The following is a 16,321-nucleotide window of genomic DNA, read 5'->3' on the forward strand; positions in this document are numbered from 1 at the left end:
AAGGTCCCTTTTTAATATGGTGTGTGTTGCAATTCTATATATGCTATATTTTCTTATTTGCTTCCCATGAAAGTGGAGTCATCCTATAAGCTTCACATGTACAGTAGACAGCCAATGTCAACCGCAAGTCGAAATATGTGGTTAGTATGCTTCCAAGAAAAATCTTGATTGCTGCCACTAATTTTGCCCCGTCCAGAGAAGCACTCAGCAGGGTTTTGCACCTGGTCACAACCATCTCACCATGTGCCGACAAGGCCGGTTTAAAGCAAAGGCTGGAGATGCCGGGGATTGAACCCGGGGCCTCACACATGCAAAGCGTGCGCTCTACCACTGAGCTACATCCCCCTTGCTAACCTAGACTGTGTGCCTTTTTTTCCCTCACAAAACAGTACATAGTGCGGCACCCTTGATCTCGGCACCAAGCCCTCCCACTAGCATTCCAAAGCAGTAGTTTGGGTTCCTTCACTTCCCAATTCCAACCACAGCTTGGTTTTTTTTTTCTTTTCAGGAGGAACTTGGACTTTGGAGAGACAGAAGAAACCCGGCTTATTCCTATTTGTGTTTGTCAGCTGGCTACCAGAAACTCATGGAAACAATGAAGACTGGCTGTTTTTGCAAAAGGAAGAAGAGAAACACAAATTCCCTTTCCAACAGACCATAAAGAGACGCAGACACAATGGAGATTCAGATGGTTAAAATGTAGATTTTTGCATTTGACAGTGCAGGGAGAAGTTTGGTTGCCCATTTCCACTGTGAGGTAGTTGTTGGACAAATAGCTACAAAGCACATGGTTTGCATGCACTTTTCATGGGAACAGCAAGGCGCCAACGTTAACAACAAGTCGATATAGAGCGGACAGAATGCTTTCTAGGGAATTCTTCCTTGCGGCTTGTTTCCTATTAATGCCACCATTTTTTACCAATCCAGACAAGTTCTCATCAGGGTCAAAGTCCATTGCGCTGATCATTAGGCAAAGCAGCATGTGCTGGAGGGTGACTTAACTCTGTTTGAGATAAAGGGTGGAGATGCCGGGGGTTGAACCCGGGACCTCACACATGCGAAGCGTGCGCTCTACCACTGAGCTACATCCCCCATGCTCTGTTGTGGCGCTATGCTTCGTGTGATGCAAAAGTGCAAAATGAGACAAAGGTCAAAGTTAACAACCCCAGTCTGTCTTCTCCACTCCTACATGCTAATGGCTTAGGAGGGTGAGCCCAGAAATGTGTATGTAAGGGTTGTTGTGGCAAAATGTTTTTTAGTCATGTACCTGTGTAGCAGCATCTGAGTTGCGGCTGCTTCCCTTGGAGTATCATAAGTGCCACCCGGATATTTATACGAGCTTGGCCAAGGGATGCTTGTCCTTCCGCAATAGTCAGTTTACACAGTCTACGGGGGAATTTATCATAGTAGTAGTACATGTACAAAAGCAGCCAATATGTGGAAGTGCAGACTGCTATGGCATTGATTTCAGTATGTCATGAGTCATGACGATCAGGGAGTGACTGGAAAATGAAGTATGGAATCGACCAATTACTGCTTAGATTACTGAGTTTCAAGAGAGTGCTATTTTGAGGGCTCCTTCACACACCTTTCACCGTCCTCTGAAAAATTAGCTGTGGAGCACCTGTAACCTTTGGGAGACAGAAGTAAGCCTGTTTATCATGATTTGTGTGTGTCGGTTAAGAGGCTCCCAGAGTCTCCAGATTGAAAAATGTTCCTCCATTGGGCTTTGCATATTTACTGTATAAAAGGGAAACGGCCTTCCAGTCTTGCGTTTACCATTAAGTCTGTATTGCGCAAAGAGCTCATTTGGGGAGCCGGGTGGGGGCTTCGCCCAGTGGACCATTCTGCCTCATCGTGAAGGATTGGTTGGAGATGCCGGGGATTGAACCCGGGGCCTCACACATGCAAAGCGTGCGCTCTACCACTGAGCTACATCCCCCTCTTGTGTAGAGAGTTCTGTGCCTTTATTTTTTCCACAAAACTCTACCCGATGTTGCAACCTTTAACTTTACAGCAGTCCCTCACATCTGTGTTCCACTAGCAGTTCTCAGGGCCTCCATCCCTTTCCAAAACCAAACAGAGCTTCCTTTTTTTTTCCAGGAAGGACTATCGGCCTTCAAGAGCCAAAAGAAACCCAGTTTCTTCTGATTTGTGTTTGTCAGTTAGCTGACGACACATCGTCTCCCGGTTGCACGAGTGAGTTCTCTCTGTACCTGTGTCACATCTAATTACTGTGTGGCTCTCACCTGCATGAGCACTAGTCTGAGAGAGCCAGAGATTATGCGAAATGTAGTTTCTTCACAGGAAGTGTCAGTTTCCACACTACAGAGAGGGGTCATGCATTAACCCATGCAAAGCCATGCCGAATGCCTCATGTTTCAGCACAAACAGAATCTGCTGAAACAGGAATGTGAAGATTTACTCTACTATAGACTGTGCGTACAGTTCAACAAATGACACTATCAAACTACATGATCAGTGCATCATTTTTGCAGGGAGGAAGGTTTACCGTGCCTTTAAAAGAATAACTCCTCTTTTGTTGAGAAAAAAACAATTCCCTTTGGCGATCAGTGTACATTGCAAGGATTTGAACAAACTTTGTTGCAGAGTCCTACCTGTTTCTGCTCTGAAGAAATTGCTCTTTGTTAGATCATGTCTTGTGCAGGACTGATTCCTGAACGGGAGTGATTTTTCTTTTTTTTTTTCTTCAGATCAGATGAAGCACTTGCGGGGCTATAATGGGGAGAGTGTCATGGCCTGCGTTCCCTTAGATGTGATTAACCCTTGAGGAGAATCTCAGGTGAGCTGACATTTTTGTTGCAGAGGATGACTAGAATCTGACTTGTATCTTAGTGCAGACATCTGGGAAAATCAGTGAGCCAATCACACAAGCAGTAAATGACATCTCTGAGGGCGTTCCCTATACCAACTTTGTACGCAACTCCTTCAGGTTGCCTTATTGCATTGAATTGTACAGAAAATGACAGTGCTGCAGTTTGAAATGGAAAGGTCCCTTTTTAATATGGTGTGTGTTGCAATTCTATATATGCTATATTTTCTTATTTGCTTCCCATGAAAGTGGAGTCATCCTATAAGCTTCACATGTACAGTAGACAGCCAATGTCAACCGCAAGTCGAAATATGTGGTTAGTATGCTTCCAAGAAAAATCTTGATTGCTGCCACTAATTTTACCCCGTCCAGAGAAGCACTCAGCAGGGTTTTGCACCTGGTCACAACCATCTCACCATGTGCCGACAAGGCCGGTTTAAAGCAAAGGCTGGAGATGCCGGGGATTGAACCCGGGGCCTCACACATGCAAAGCGTGCGCTCTACCACTGAGCTACATCCCCCTTGCTAACCTAGACTGTGTGCCTTTTTTTCCCTCACAAAACAGTACATAGTGCGGCACCCTTGATCTCGGCACCAAGCCCTCCCACTAGCATTCCAAAGCAGTAGTTTGGGTTCCTTCACTTCCCAATTCCAACCACAGCTTGGTTTTTTTTTTCTTTTCAGGAGGAACTTGGACTTTGGAGAGACAGAAGAAACCCGGCTTATTCCTATTTGTGTTTGTCAGCTGGCTACCAGAAACTCATGGAAACAATGAAGACTGGCTGTTTTTGCAAAAGGAAGAAGAGAAACACAAATTCCCTTTCCAACAGACCATAAAGAGACGCAGACACAATGGAGATTCAGATGGTTAAAATGTAGATTTTTGCATTTGACAGTGCAGGGAGAAGTTTGGTTGCCCATTTCCACTGTGAGGTAGTTGTTGGACAAATAGCTACAAAGCACATGGTTTGCATGCACTTTTCATGGGAACAGCAAGGCGCCAACGTTAACAACAAGTCGATATAGAGCGGACAGAATGCTTTCTAGGGAATTCTTCCTTGCGGCTTGTTTCCTATTAATGCCACCATTTTTTACCAATCCAGACAAGTTCTCATCAGGGTCAAAGTCCATTGCGCTGATCATTAGGCAAAGCAGCATGTGCTGGAGGGTGACTTAACTCTGTTTGAGATAAAGGGTGGAGATGCCGGGGGTTGAACCCGGGACCTCACACATGCGAAGCGTGCGCTCTACCACTGAGCTACATCCCCCATGCTCTGTTGTGGCGCTATGCTTCGTGTGATGCAAAAGTGCAAAATGAGACAAAGGTCAAAGTTAACAACCCCAGTCTGTCTTCTCCACTCCTACATGCTAATGGCTTAGGAGGGTGAGCCCAGAAATGTGTATGTAAGGGTTGTTGTGGCAAAATGTTTTTTAGTCATGTACCTGTGTAGCAGCATCTGAGTTGCGGCTGCTTCCCTTGGAGTATCATAAGTGCCACCCGGATATTTATACGAGCTTGGCCAAGGGATGCTTGTCCTTCCGCAATAGTCAGTTTACACAGTCTACGGGGGAATTTATCATAGTAGTAGTACATGTACAAAAGCAGCCAATATGTGGAAGTGCAGACTGCTATGGCATTGATTTCAGTATGTCATGAGTCATGACGATCAGGGAGTGACTGGAAAATGAAGTATGGAATCGACCAATTACTGCTTAGATTACTGAGTTTCAAGAGAGTGCTATTTTGAGGGCTCCTTCGCACACCTTTCACCGTCCTCTGAAAAATTAGCTGTGGAGCACCTGTAACCTTTGGGAGACAGAAGTAAGCCTGTTTATCATGATTTGTGTGTGTCGGTTAAGAGGCTCCCAGAGTCTCCAGATTGAAAAATGTTCCTCCATTGGGCTTTGCATATTTACTGTATAAAAGGGAAACGGCCTTCCAGTCTTGCGTTTACCATTAAGTCTGTATTGCGCAAAGAGCTCATTTGGGGAGCCGGGTGGGGGCTTCGCCCAGTGGACCATTCTGCCTCATCGTGAAGGATTGGTTGGAGATGCCGGGGATTGAACCCGGGGCCTCACACATGCAAAGCGTGCGCTCTACCACTGAGCTACATCCCCCTCTTGTGTAGAGAGTTCTGTGCCTTTATTTTTTCCACAAAACTCTACCCGATGTTGCAACCTTTAACTTTACAGCAGTCCCTCACATCTGTGTTCCACTAGCAGTTCTCAGGGCCTCCATCCCTTCCCAAAACCAAACAGAGCTTCCTTTTTTTTTCCAGGAAGGACTATCGGCCTTCAAGAGCCAAAAGAAACCCAGTTTCTTCTGATTTGTGTTTGCCAGTTAGCTGACGACACATCGTCTCCCGGTTGCACGAGTGAGTTCTCTCTGTACCTGTGTCACATCTAATTACTGTGTGGCTCTCACCTGCATGAGCACTAGTCTGAGAGAGCCAGAGATTATGCGAAATGTAGTTTCTTCACAGGAAGTGTCAGTTTCCACACTACAGAGAGGGGTCATGCATTAACCCATGCAAAGCCATCCCGAATGCCTCATGTTTCAGCACAAACAGAATCTGCTGAAACAGGAATGTGAAGATTTACTCTACTATAGACTCTGCGTACAGTTCAACAAATGACACTATCAAACTACATGATCAGTGCATCATTTTTGCAGGGAGGAAGGTTTACCGTGCCTTTAAAAGAATAACTCCTCTTTTGTTGAGAAAAAAACAATTCCCTTTGGCGATCAGTGTACATTGCAAGGATTTGAACAAACTTTGTTGCAGAGTCCTACCTGTTTCTGCTCTGAAGAAATTGCTCTTTGTTAGATCATGTCTTGTGCAGGACTGATTCCTGAACGGGAGTGATTTTTCTTTTTTTTTTTCTTCAGATCAGATGAAGCACTTGCGGGGCTATAATGGGGAGAGTGTCATGGCCTGCGTTCCCTTAGATGTGATTAACCCTTGAGGAGTATCTCAGGTGAGCTGACATTTTTGTTGCAGAGGATGACTAGAATCTGACTTGTATCTTAGTGCAGACATCTGGGAAAATCAGTGAGCCAATCACACAAGCAGTAAATGACATCTCTGAGGGCGTTCCCTATACCAACTTTGTACGCAACTCCTTCAGGTTGCCTTATTGCATTGAATTGTACAGAAAATGACAGTGCTGCAGTTTGAAATGGAAAGGTCCCTTTTTAATATGGTGTGTGTTGCAATTCTATATATGCTATATTTTCTTATTTGCTTCCCATGAAAGTGGAGTCATCCTATAAGCTTCACATGTACAGTAGACAGCCAATGTCAACCGCAAGTCGAAATATGTGGTTAGTATGCTTCCAAGAAAAATCTTGATTGCTGCCACTAATTTTGCCCCGTCCAGAGAAGCACTCAGCAGGGTTTTGCACCTGGTCACAACCATCTCACCATGTGCCGACAAGGCCGGTTTAAAGCAAAGGCTGGAGATGCCGGGGATTGAACCCGGGGCCTCACACATGCAAAGCGTGCGCTCTACCACTGAGCTACATCCCCCTTGCTAACCTAGACTGTGTGCCTTTTTTTCCCTCACAAAACAGTACATAGTGCGGCACCCTTGATCTCGGCACCAAGCCCTCCCACTAGCATTCCAAAGCAGTAGTTTGGGTTCCTTCACTTCCCAATTCCAACCACAGCTTGGTTTTTTTTTTCTTTTCAGGAGGAACTTGGACTTTGGAGAGACAGAAGAAACCCGGCTTATTCCTATTTGTGTTTGTCAGCTGGCTACCAGAAACTCATGGAAACAATGAAGACTGGCTGTTTTTGCAAAAGGAAGAAGAGAAACACAAATTCCCTTTCCAACAGACCATAAAGAGACGCAGACACAATGGAGATTCAGATGGTTAAAATGTAGATTTTTGCATTTGACAGTGCAGGGAGAAGTTTGGTTGCCCATTTCCACTGTGAGGTAGTTGTTGGACAAATAGCTACAAAGCACATGGTTTGCATGCACTTTTCATGGGAACAGCAAGGCGCCAACGTTAACAACAAGTCGATATAGAGCGGACAGAATGCTTTCTAGGGAATTCTTCCTTGCGGCTTGTTTCCTATTAATGCCACCATTTTTTACCAATCCAGACAAGTTCTCATCAGGGTCAAAGTCCATTGCGCTGATCATTAGGCAAAGCAGCATGTGCTGGAGGGTGACTTAACTCTGTTTGAGATAAAGGGTGGAGATGCCGGGGGTTGAACCCGGGACCTCACACATGCGAAGCGTGCGCTCTACCACTGAGCTACATCCCCCATGCTCTGTTGTGGCGCTATGCTTCGTGTGATGCAAAAGTGCAAAATGAGACAAAGGTCAAAGTTAACAACCCCAGTCTGTCTTCTCCACTCCTACATGCTAATGGCTTAGGAGGGTGAGCCCAGAAATGTGTATGTAAGGGTTGTTGTGGCAAAATGTTTTTTAGTCATGTACCTGTGTAGCAGCATCTGAGTTGCGGCTGCTTCCCTTGGAGTATCATAAGTGCCACCCGGATATTTATACGAGCTTGGCCAAGGGATGCTTGTCCTTCCGCAATAGTCAGTTTACACAGTCTACGGGGGAATTTATCATAGTAGTAGTACATGTACAAAAGCAGCCAATATGTGGAAGTGCAGACTGCTATGGCATTGATTTCAGTATGTCATGAGTCATGACGATCAGGGAGTGACTGGAAAATGAAGTATGGAATCGACCAATTACTGCTTAGATTACTGAGTTTCAAGAGAGTGCTATTTTGAGGGCTCCTTCACACACCTTTCACCGTCCTCTGAAAAATTAGCTGTGGAGCACCTGTAACCTTTGGGAGACAGAAGTAAGCCTGTTTATCATGATTTGTGTGTGTCGGTTAAGAGGCTCCCAGAGTCTCCAGATTGAAAAATGTTCCTCCATTGGGCTTTGCATATTTACTGTATAAAAGGGAAACGGCCTTCCAGTCTTGCGTTGACCATTAAGTCTGTATTGCGCAAAGAGCTCATTTGGGGAGCCGGGTGGGGGCTTCGCCCAGTGGACCATTCTGCCTCATCGTGAAGGATTGGTTGGAGATGCCGGGGATTGAACCCGGGGCCTCACACATGCAAAGCGTGCGCTCTACCACTGAGCTACATCCCCCTCTTGTGTAGAGAGTTCTGTGCCTTTATTTTTTCCACAAAACTCTACCCGATGTTGCAACCTTTAACTTTACAGCAGTCCCTCACATCTGTGTTCCACTAGCAGTTCTCAGGGCCTCCATCCCTTCCCAAAACCAAACAGAGCTTCCTTTTTTTTTCCAGGAAGGACTATCGGCCTTCAAGAGCCAAAAGAAACCCAGTTTCTTCTGATTTGTGTTTGCCAGTTAGCTGACGACACATCGTCTCCCGGTTGCACGAGTGAGTTCTCTCTGTACCTGTGTCACATCTAATTACTGTGTGGCTCTCACCTGCATGAGCACTAGTCTGAGAGAGCCAGAGATTATGCGAAATGTAGTTTCTTCACAGGAAGTGTCAGTTTCCACACTACAGAGAGGGGTCATGCATTAACCCATGCAAAGCCATGCCGAATGCCTCATGTTTCAGCACAAACAGAATCTGCTGAAACAGGAATGTGAAGATTTACTCTACTATAGACTGTGCGTACAGTTCAACAAATGACACTATCAAACTACATGATCAGTGCATCATTTTTGCAGGGAGGAAGGTTTACCGTGCCTTTAAAAGAATAACTCCTCTTTTGTTGAGAAAAAAACAATTCCCTTTGGCGATCAGTGTACATTGCAAGGATTTGAACAAACTTTGTTGCAGAGTCCTACCTGTTTCTGCTCTGAAGAAATTGCTCTTTGTTAGATCATGTCTTGTGCAGGACTGATTCCTGAACGGGAGTGATTTTTCTTTTTTTTTTTCTTCAGATCAGATGAAGCACTTGCGGGGCTATAATGGGGAGAGTGTCATGGCCTGCGTTCCCTTAGATGTGATTAACCCTTGAGGAGTATCTCAGGTGAGCTGACATTTTTGTTGCAGAGGATGACTAGAATCTGACTTGTATCTTAGTGCAGACATCTGGGAAAATCAGTGAGCCAATCACACAAGCAGTAAATGACATCTCTGAGGGCGTTCCCTATACCAACTTTGTACGCAACTCCTTCAGGTTGCCTTATTGCATTGAATTGTACAGAAAATGACAGTGCTGCAGTTTGAAATGGAAAGGTCCCTTTTTAATATGGTGTGTGTTGCAATTCTATATATGCTATATTTTCTTATTTGCTTCCCATGAAAGTGGAGTCATCCTATAAGCTTCACATGTACAGTAGACAGCCAATGTCAACCGCAAGTCGAAATATGTGGTTAGTATGCTTCCAAGAAAAATCTTGATTGCTGCCACTAATTTTGCCCCGTCCAGAGAAGCACTCAGCAGGGTTTTGCACCTGGTCACAACCATCTCACCATGTGCCGACAAGGCCGGTTTAAAGCAAAGGCTGGAGATGCCGGGGATTGAACCCGGGGCCTCACACATGCAAAGCGTGCGCTCTACCACTGAGCTACATCCCCCTTGCTAACCTAGACTGTGTGCCTTTTTTTCCCTCACAAAACAGTACATAGTGCGGCACCCTTGATCTCGGCACCAAGCCCTCCCACTAGCATTCCAAAGCAGTAGTTTGGGTTCCTTCACTTCCCAATTCCAACCACAGCTTGGTTTTTTTTTTCTTTTCAGGAGGAACTTGGACTTTGGAGAGACAGAAGAAACCCGGCTTATTCCTATTTGTGTTTGTCAGCTGGCTACCAGAAACTCATGGAAACAATGAAGACTGGCTGTTTTTGCAAAAGGAAGAAGAGAAACACAAATTCCCTTTCCAACAGACCATAAAGAGACGCAGACACAATGGAGATTCAGATGGTTAAAATGTAGATTTTTGCATTTGACAGTGCAGGGAGAAGTTTGGTTGCCCATTTCCACTGTGAGGTAGTTGTTGGACAAATAGCTACAAAGCACATGGTTTGCATGCACTTTTCATGGGAACAGCAAGGCGCCAACGTTAACAACAAGTCGATATAGAGCGGACAGAATGCTTTCTAGGGAATTCTTCCTTGCGGCTTGTTTCCTATTAATGCCACCATTTTTTACCAATCCAGACAAGTTCTCATCAGGGTCAAAGTCCATTGCGCTGATCATTAGGCAAAGCAGCATGTGCTGGAGGGTGACTTAACTCTGTTTGAGATAAAGGGTGGAGATGCCGGGGGTTGAACCCGGGACCTCACACATGCGAAGCGTGCGCTCTACCACTGAGCTACATCCCCCATGCTCTGTTGTGGCGCTATGCTTCGTGTGATGCAAAAGTGCAAAATGAGACAAAGGTCAAAGTTAACAACCCCAGTCTGTCTTCTCCACTCCTACATGCTAATGGCTTAGGAGGGTGAGCCCAGAAATGTGTATGTAAGGGTTGTTGTGGCAAAATGTTTTTTAGTCATGTACCTGTGTAGCAGCATCTGAGTTGCGGCTGCTTCCCTTGGAGTATCATAAGTGCCACCCGGATATTTATACGAGCTTGGCCAAGGGATGCTTGTCCTTCCGCAATAGTCAGTTTACACAGTCTACGGGGGAATTTATCATAGTAGTAGTACATGTACAAAAGCAGCCAATATGTGGAAGTGCAGACTGCTATGGCATTGATTTCAGTATGTCATGAGTCATGACGATCAGGGAGTGACTGGAAAATGAAGTATGGAATCGACCAATTACTGCTTAGATTACTGAGTTTCAAGAGAGTGCTATTTTGAGGGCTCCTTCACACACCTTTCACCGTCCTCTGAAAAATTAGCTGTGGAGCACCTGTAACCTTTGGGAGACAGAAGTAAGCCTGTTTATCATGATTTGTGTGTGTCGGTTAAGAGGCTCCCAGAGTCTCCAGATTGAAAAATGTTCCTCCATTGGGCTTTGCATATTTACTGTATAAAAGGGAAACGGCCTTCCAGTCTTGCGTTGACCATTAAGTCTGTATTGCGCAAAGAGCTCATTTGGGGAGCCGGGTGGGGGCTTCGCCCAGTGGACCATTCTGCCTCATCGTGAAGGATTGGTTGGAGATGCCGGGGATTGAACCCGGGGCCTCACACATGCAAAGCGTGCGCTCTACCACTGAGCTACATCCCCCTCTTGTGTAGAGAGTTCTGTGCCTTTATTTTTTCCACAAAACTCTACCCGATGTTGCAACCTTTAACTTTACAGCAGTCCCTCACATCTGTGTTCCATTAGCAGTTCTCAGGGCCTCCATCCCTTCCCAAAACCAAACAGAGCTTCCTTTTTTTTTCCAGGAAGGACTATCGGCCTTCAAGAGCCAAAAGAAACCCAGTTTCTTCTGATTTGTGTTTGCCAGTTAGCTGACGACACATCGTCTCCCGGTTGCACGAGTGAGTTCTCTCTGTACCTGTGTCACATCTAATTACTGTGTGGCTCTCACCTGCATGAGCACTAGTCTGAGAGAGCCAGAGATTATGCGAAATGTAGTTTCTTCACAGGAAGTGTCAGTTTCCACACTACAGAGAGGGGTCATGCATTAACCCATGCAAAGCCATGCCGAATGCCTCATGTTTCAGCACAAACAGAATCTGCTGAAACAGGAATGTGAAGATTTACTCTACTATAGACTGTGCGTACAGTTCAACAAATGACACTATCAAACTACATGATCAGTGCATCATTTTTGCAGGGAGGAAGGTTTACCGTGCCTTTAAAAGAATAACTCCTCTTTTGTTGAGAAAAAAACAATTCCCTTTGGCGATCAGTGTACATTGCAAGGATTTGAACAAACTTTGTTGCAGAGTCCTACCTGTTTCTGCTCTGAAGAAATTGCTCTTTGTTAGATCATGTCTTGTGCAGGACTGATTCCTGAACGGGAGTGATTTTTCTTTTTTTTTTTCTTCAGATCAGATGAAGCACTTGCGGGGCTATAATGGGGAGAGTGTCATGGCCTGCGTTCCCTTAGATGTGATTAACCCTTGAGGAGTATCTCAGGTGAGCTGACATTTTTGTTGCAGAGGATGACTAGAATCTGACTTGTATCTTAGTGCAGACATCTGGGAAAATCAGTGAGCCAATCACACAAGCAGTAAATGACATCTCTGAGGGCGTTCCCTATACCAACTTTGTACGCAACTCCTTCAGGTTGCCTTATTGCATTGAATTGTACAGAAAATGACAGTGCTGCAGTTTGAAATGGAAAGGTCCCTTTTTAATATGGTGTGTGTTGCAATTCTATATATGCTATATTTTCTTATTTGCTTCCCATGAAAGTGGAGTCATCCTATAAGCTTCACATGTACAGTAGACAGCCAATGTCAACCGCAAGTCGAAATATGTGGTTAGTATGCTTCCAAGAAAAATCTTGATTGCTGCCACTAATTTTGCCCCGTCCAGAGAAGCACTCAGCAGGGTTTTGCACCTGGTCACAACCATCTCACCATGTGCCGACAAGGCCGGTTTAAAGCAAAGGCTGGAGATGCCGGGGATTGAACCCGGGGCCTCACACATGCAAAGCGTGCGCTCTACCACTGAGCTACATCCCCCTTGCTAACCTAGACTGTGTGCCTTTTTTTCCCTCACAAAACAGTACATAGTGCGGCACCCTTGATCTCGGCACCAAGCCCTCCCACTAGCATTCCAAAGCAGTAGTTTGGGTTCCTTCACTTCCCAATTCCAACCACAGCTTGGTTTTTTTTTTCTTTTCAGGAGGAACTTGGACTTTGGAGAGACAGAAGAAACCCGGCTTATTCCTATTTGTGTTTGTCAGCTGGCTACCAGAAACTCATGGAAACAATGAAGACTGGCTGTTTTTGCAAAAGGAAGAAGAGAAACACAAATTCCCTTTCCAACAGACCATAAAGAGACGCAGACACAATGGAGATTCAGATGGTTAAAATGTAGATTTTTGCATTTGACAGTGCAGGGAGAAGTTTGGTTGCCCATTTCCACTGTGAGGTAGTTGTTGGACAAATAGCTACAAAGCACATGGTTTGCATGCACTTTTCATGGGAACAGCAAGGCGCCAACGTTAACAACAAGTCGATATAGAGCGGACAGAATGCTTTCTAGGGAATTCTTCCTTGCGGCTTGTTTCCTATTAATGCCACCATTTTTTACCAATCCAGACAAGTTCTCATCAGGGTCAAAGTCCATTGCGCTGATCATTAGGCAAAGCAGCATGTGCTGGAGGGTGACTTAACTCTGTTTGAGATAAAGGGTGGAGATGCCGGGGGTTGAACCCGGGACCTCACACATGCGAAGCGTGCGCTCTACCACTGAGCTACATCCCCCATGCTCTGTTGTGGCGCTATGCTTCGTGTGATGCAAAAGTGCAAAATGAGACAAAGGTCAAAGTTAACAACCCCAGTCTGTCTTCTCCACTCCTACATGCTAATGGCTTAGGAGGGTGAGCCCAGAAATGTGTATGTAAGGGTTGTTGTGGCAAAATGTTTTTTAGTCATGTACCTGTGTAGCAGCATCTGAGTTGCGGCTGCTTCCCTTGGAGTATCATAAGTGCCACCCGGATATTTATACGAGCTTGGCCAAGGGATGCTTGTCCTTCCGCAATAGTCAGTTTACACAGTCTACGGGGGAATTTATCATAGTAGTAGTACATGTACAAAAGCAGCCAATATGTGTAAGTGCAGACTGCTATGGCATTGATTTCAGTATGTCATGAGTCATGACGATCAGGGAGTGACTGGAAAATGAAGTATGGAATCGACCAATTACTGCTTAGATTACTGAGTTTCAAGAGAGTGCTATTTTGAGGGCTCCTTCACACACCTTTCACCGTCCTCTGAAAAATTAGCTGTGGAGCACCTGTAACCTTTGGGAGACAGAAGTAAGCCTGTTTATCATGATTTGTGTGTGTCGGTTAAGAGGCTCCCAGAGTCTCCAGATTGAAAAATGTTCCTCCATTGGGCTTTGCATATTTACTGTATAAAAGGGAAACGGCCTTCCAGTCTTGCGTTTACCATTAAGTCTGTATTGCGCAAAGAGCTCATTTGGGGAGCCGGGTGGGGGCTTCGCCCAGTGGACCATTCTGCCTCATCGTGAAGGATTGGTTGGAGATGCCGGGGATTGAACCCGGGGCCTCACACATGCAAAGCGTGCGCTCTACCACTGAGCTACATCCCCCTCTTGTGTAGAGAGTTCTGTGCCTTTATTTTTTCCACAAAACTCTACCCGATGTTGCAACCTTTAACTTTACAGCAGTCCCTCACATCTGTGTTCCACTAGCAGTTCTCAGGGCCTCCATCCCTTCCCAAAACCAAACAGAGCTTCCTTTTTTTTTCCAGGAAGGACTATCGGCCTTCAAGAGCCAAAAGAAACCCAGTTTCTTCTGATTTGTGTTTGTCAGTTAGCTGACGACACATCGTCTCCCGGTTGCACGAGTGAGTTCTCTCTGTACCTGTGTCACATCTAATTACTGTGTGGCTCTCACCTGCATGAGCACTAGTCTGAGAGAGCCAGAGATTATGCGAAATGTAGTTTCTTCACAGGAAGTGTCAGTTTCCACACTACAGAGAGGGGTCATGCATTAACCCATGCAAAGCCATGCCGAATGCCTCATGTTTCAGCACAAACAGAATCTGCTGAAACAGGAATGTGAAGATTTACTCTACTATAGACTGTGCGTACAGTTCAACAAATGACACTATCAAACTACATGATCAGTGCATCATTTTTGCAGGGAGGAAGGTTTACCGTGCCTTTAAAAGAATAACTCCTCTTTTGTTGAGAAAAAAACAATTCCCTTTGGCGATCAGTGTACATTGCAAGGATTTGAACAAACTTTGTTGCAGAGTCCTACCTGTTTCTGCTCTGAAGAAATTGCTCTTTGTTAGATCATGTCTTGTGCAGGACTGATTCCTGAACGGGAGTGATTTTTCTTTTTTTTTTTCTTCAGATCAGATGAAGCACTTGCGGGGCTATAATGGGGAGAGTGTCATGGCCTGCGTTCCCTTAGATGTGATTAACCCTTGAGGAGAATCTCAGGTGAGCTGACATTTTTGTTGCAGAGGATGACTAGAATCTGACTTGTATCTTAGTGCAGACATCTGGGAAAATCAGTGAGCCAATCACACAAGCAGTAAATGACATCTCTGAGGGCGTTCCCTATACCAACTTTGTACGCAACTCCTTCAGGTTGCCTTATTGCATTGAATTGTACAGAAAATGACAGTGCTGCAGTTTGAAATGGAAAGGTCCCTTTTTAATATGGTGTGTGTTGCAATTCTATATATGCTATATTTTCTTATTTGCTTCCCATGAAAGTGGAGTCATCCTATAAGCTTCACATGTACAGTAGACAGCCAATGTCAACCGCAAGTCGAAATATGTGGTTAGTATGCTTCCAAGAAAAATCTTGATTGCTGCCACTAATTTTGCCCCGTCCAGAGAAGCACTCAGCAGGGTTTTGCACCTGGTCACAACCATCTCACCATGTGCCGACAAGGCCGGTTTAAAGCAAAGGCTGGAGATGCCGGGGATTGAACCCGGGGCCTCACACATGCAAAGTGTGCGCTCTACCACTGAGCTACATCCCCCTTGCTAACCTAGACTGTGTGCCTTTTTTTCCCTCACAAAACAGTACATAGTGCGGCACCCTTGATCTCGGCACCAAGCCCTCCCACTAGCATTCCAAAGCAGTAGTTTGGGTTCCTTCACTTCCCAATTCCAACCACAGCTTGGTTTTTTTTTTCTTTTCAGGAGGAACTTGGACTTTGGAGAGACAGAAGAAACCCGGCTTATTCCTATTTGTGTTTGTCAGCTGGCTACCAGAAACTCATGGAAACAATGAAGACTGGCTGTTTTTGCAAAAGGAAGAAGAGAAACACAAATTCCCTTTCCAACAGACCATAAAGAGACGCAGACACAATGGAGATTCAGATGGTTAAAATGTAGATTTTTGCATTTGACAGTGCAGGGAGAAGTTTGGTTGCCCATTTCCACTGTGAGGTAGTTGTTGGACAAATAGCTACAAAGCACATGGTTTGCATGCACTTTTCATGGGAACAGCAAGGCGCCAACGTTAACAACAAGTCGATATAGAGCGGACAGAATGCTTTCTAGGGAATTCTTCCTTGCGGCTTGTTTCCTATTAATGCCACCATTTTTTACCAATCCAGACAAGTTCTCATCAGGGTCAAAGTCCATTGCGCTGATCATTAGGCAAAGCAGCATGTGCTGGAGGGTGACTTAACTCTGTTTGAGATAAAGGGTGGAGATGCTGGGGGTTGAACCCGGGACCTCACACATGCGAAGCGTGCGCTCTACCACTGAGCTACATCCCCCATGCTCTGTTGTGGCGCTATGCTTCGTGTGATGCAAAAGTGCAAAATGAGACAAAGGTCAAAGTTAACAACCCCAGTCTGTCTTCTCCACTCCTACATGCTAATGGCTTAGGAGGGTGAGCCCAGAAATGTGTATGTAAGGGTTGTTGTGGCAAAATGTTTTTTAGTCATGTACCTGTGTAGC

The 16,321-nt window shown here is 45.2% G+C and overlaps 17 non-coding genes across 17 annotated transcripts; all 17 read right to left on the reverse strand.

The window, feature by feature from the left end:
• Positions 1–273: 273 nt before the first annotated feature.
• On the reverse strand, positions 274–345 carry TRNAA-UGC (transfer RNA alanine (anticodon UGC)). The gene has a single exon. It is a non-coding gene; the product is annotated as a tRNA-Ala (tRNA).
• Positions 346–1,020: 675 nt separating this feature from the next.
• TRNAA-CGC (transfer RNA alanine (anticodon CGC)) lies at positions 1,021–1,092 on the reverse strand. The gene has a single exon. It is a non-coding gene; the product is annotated as a tRNA-Ala (tRNA).
• Positions 1,093–1,870: 778 nt separating this feature from the next.
• On the reverse strand, positions 1,871–1,942 carry TRNAA-UGC (transfer RNA alanine (anticodon UGC)). The gene has a single exon. It is a non-coding gene; the product is annotated as a tRNA-Ala (tRNA).
• Positions 1,943–3,282: 1,340 nt separating this feature from the next.
• Positions 3,283–3,354, reverse strand: TRNAA-UGC (transfer RNA alanine (anticodon UGC)). Its single transcript has one exon. It is a non-coding gene; the product is annotated as a tRNA-Ala (tRNA).
• Positions 3,355–4,029: 675 nt separating this feature from the next.
• TRNAA-CGC (transfer RNA alanine (anticodon CGC)) lies at positions 4,030–4,101 on the reverse strand. Its single transcript has one exon. It is a non-coding gene; the product is annotated as a tRNA-Ala (tRNA).
• Positions 4,102–4,879: 778 nt separating this feature from the next.
• On the reverse strand, positions 4,880–4,951 carry TRNAA-UGC (transfer RNA alanine (anticodon UGC)). Its single transcript has one exon. It is a non-coding gene; the product is annotated as a tRNA-Ala (tRNA).
• A 1,340-nt stretch (positions 4,952–6,291) lies between these two features.
• Positions 6,292–6,363, reverse strand: TRNAA-UGC (transfer RNA alanine (anticodon UGC)). The gene has a single exon. It is a non-coding gene; the product is annotated as a tRNA-Ala (tRNA).
• Positions 6,364–7,038: 675 nt separating this feature from the next.
• TRNAA-CGC (transfer RNA alanine (anticodon CGC)) lies at positions 7,039–7,110 on the reverse strand. The gene has a single exon. It is a non-coding gene; the product is annotated as a tRNA-Ala (tRNA).
• A 778-nt stretch (positions 7,111–7,888) lies between these two features.
• On the reverse strand, positions 7,889–7,960 carry TRNAA-UGC (transfer RNA alanine (anticodon UGC)). Its single transcript has one exon. It is a non-coding gene; the product is annotated as a tRNA-Ala (tRNA).
• Positions 7,961–9,300: 1,340 nt separating this feature from the next.
• Positions 9,301–9,372, reverse strand: TRNAA-UGC (transfer RNA alanine (anticodon UGC)). The gene has a single exon. It is a non-coding gene; the product is annotated as a tRNA-Ala (tRNA).
• A 675-nt stretch (positions 9,373–10,047) lies between these two features.
• Positions 10,048–10,119, reverse strand: TRNAA-CGC (transfer RNA alanine (anticodon CGC)). The gene has a single exon. It is a non-coding gene; the product is annotated as a tRNA-Ala (tRNA).
• A 778-nt stretch (positions 10,120–10,897) lies between these two features.
• Positions 10,898–10,969, reverse strand: TRNAA-UGC (transfer RNA alanine (anticodon UGC)). The gene has a single exon. It is a non-coding gene; the product is annotated as a tRNA-Ala (tRNA).
• Positions 10,970–12,309: 1,340 nt separating this feature from the next.
• On the reverse strand, positions 12,310–12,381 carry TRNAA-UGC (transfer RNA alanine (anticodon UGC)). Its single transcript has one exon. It is a non-coding gene; the product is annotated as a tRNA-Ala (tRNA).
• Positions 12,382–13,056: 675 nt separating this feature from the next.
• TRNAA-CGC (transfer RNA alanine (anticodon CGC)) lies at positions 13,057–13,128 on the reverse strand. Its single transcript has one exon. It is a non-coding gene; the product is annotated as a tRNA-Ala (tRNA).
• Positions 13,129–13,906: 778 nt separating this feature from the next.
• Positions 13,907–13,978, reverse strand: TRNAA-UGC (transfer RNA alanine (anticodon UGC)). The gene has a single exon. It is a non-coding gene; the product is annotated as a tRNA-Ala (tRNA).
• Positions 13,979–15,318: 1,340 nt separating this feature from the next.
• On the reverse strand, positions 15,319–15,390 carry TRNAA-UGC (transfer RNA alanine (anticodon UGC)). The gene has a single exon. It is a non-coding gene; the product is annotated as a tRNA-Ala (tRNA).
• A 675-nt stretch (positions 15,391–16,065) lies between these two features.
• Positions 16,066–16,137, reverse strand: TRNAA-CGC (transfer RNA alanine (anticodon CGC)). Its single transcript has one exon. It is a non-coding gene; the product is annotated as a tRNA-Ala (tRNA).
• Positions 16,138–16,321: the final 184 nt, after the last annotated feature.

This window comes from Staurois parvus, unplaced genomic scaffold, assembly GCF_062004578.1.
Source record: "Staurois parvus isolate SC_StPar_1 unplaced genomic scaffold, SC_StPar_1.0 ptg000402l, whole genome shotgun sequence".
Classification (NCBI taxonomy): domain Eukaryota; kingdom Metazoa; phylum Chordata; class Amphibia; order Anura; family Ranidae; genus Staurois; species Staurois parvus.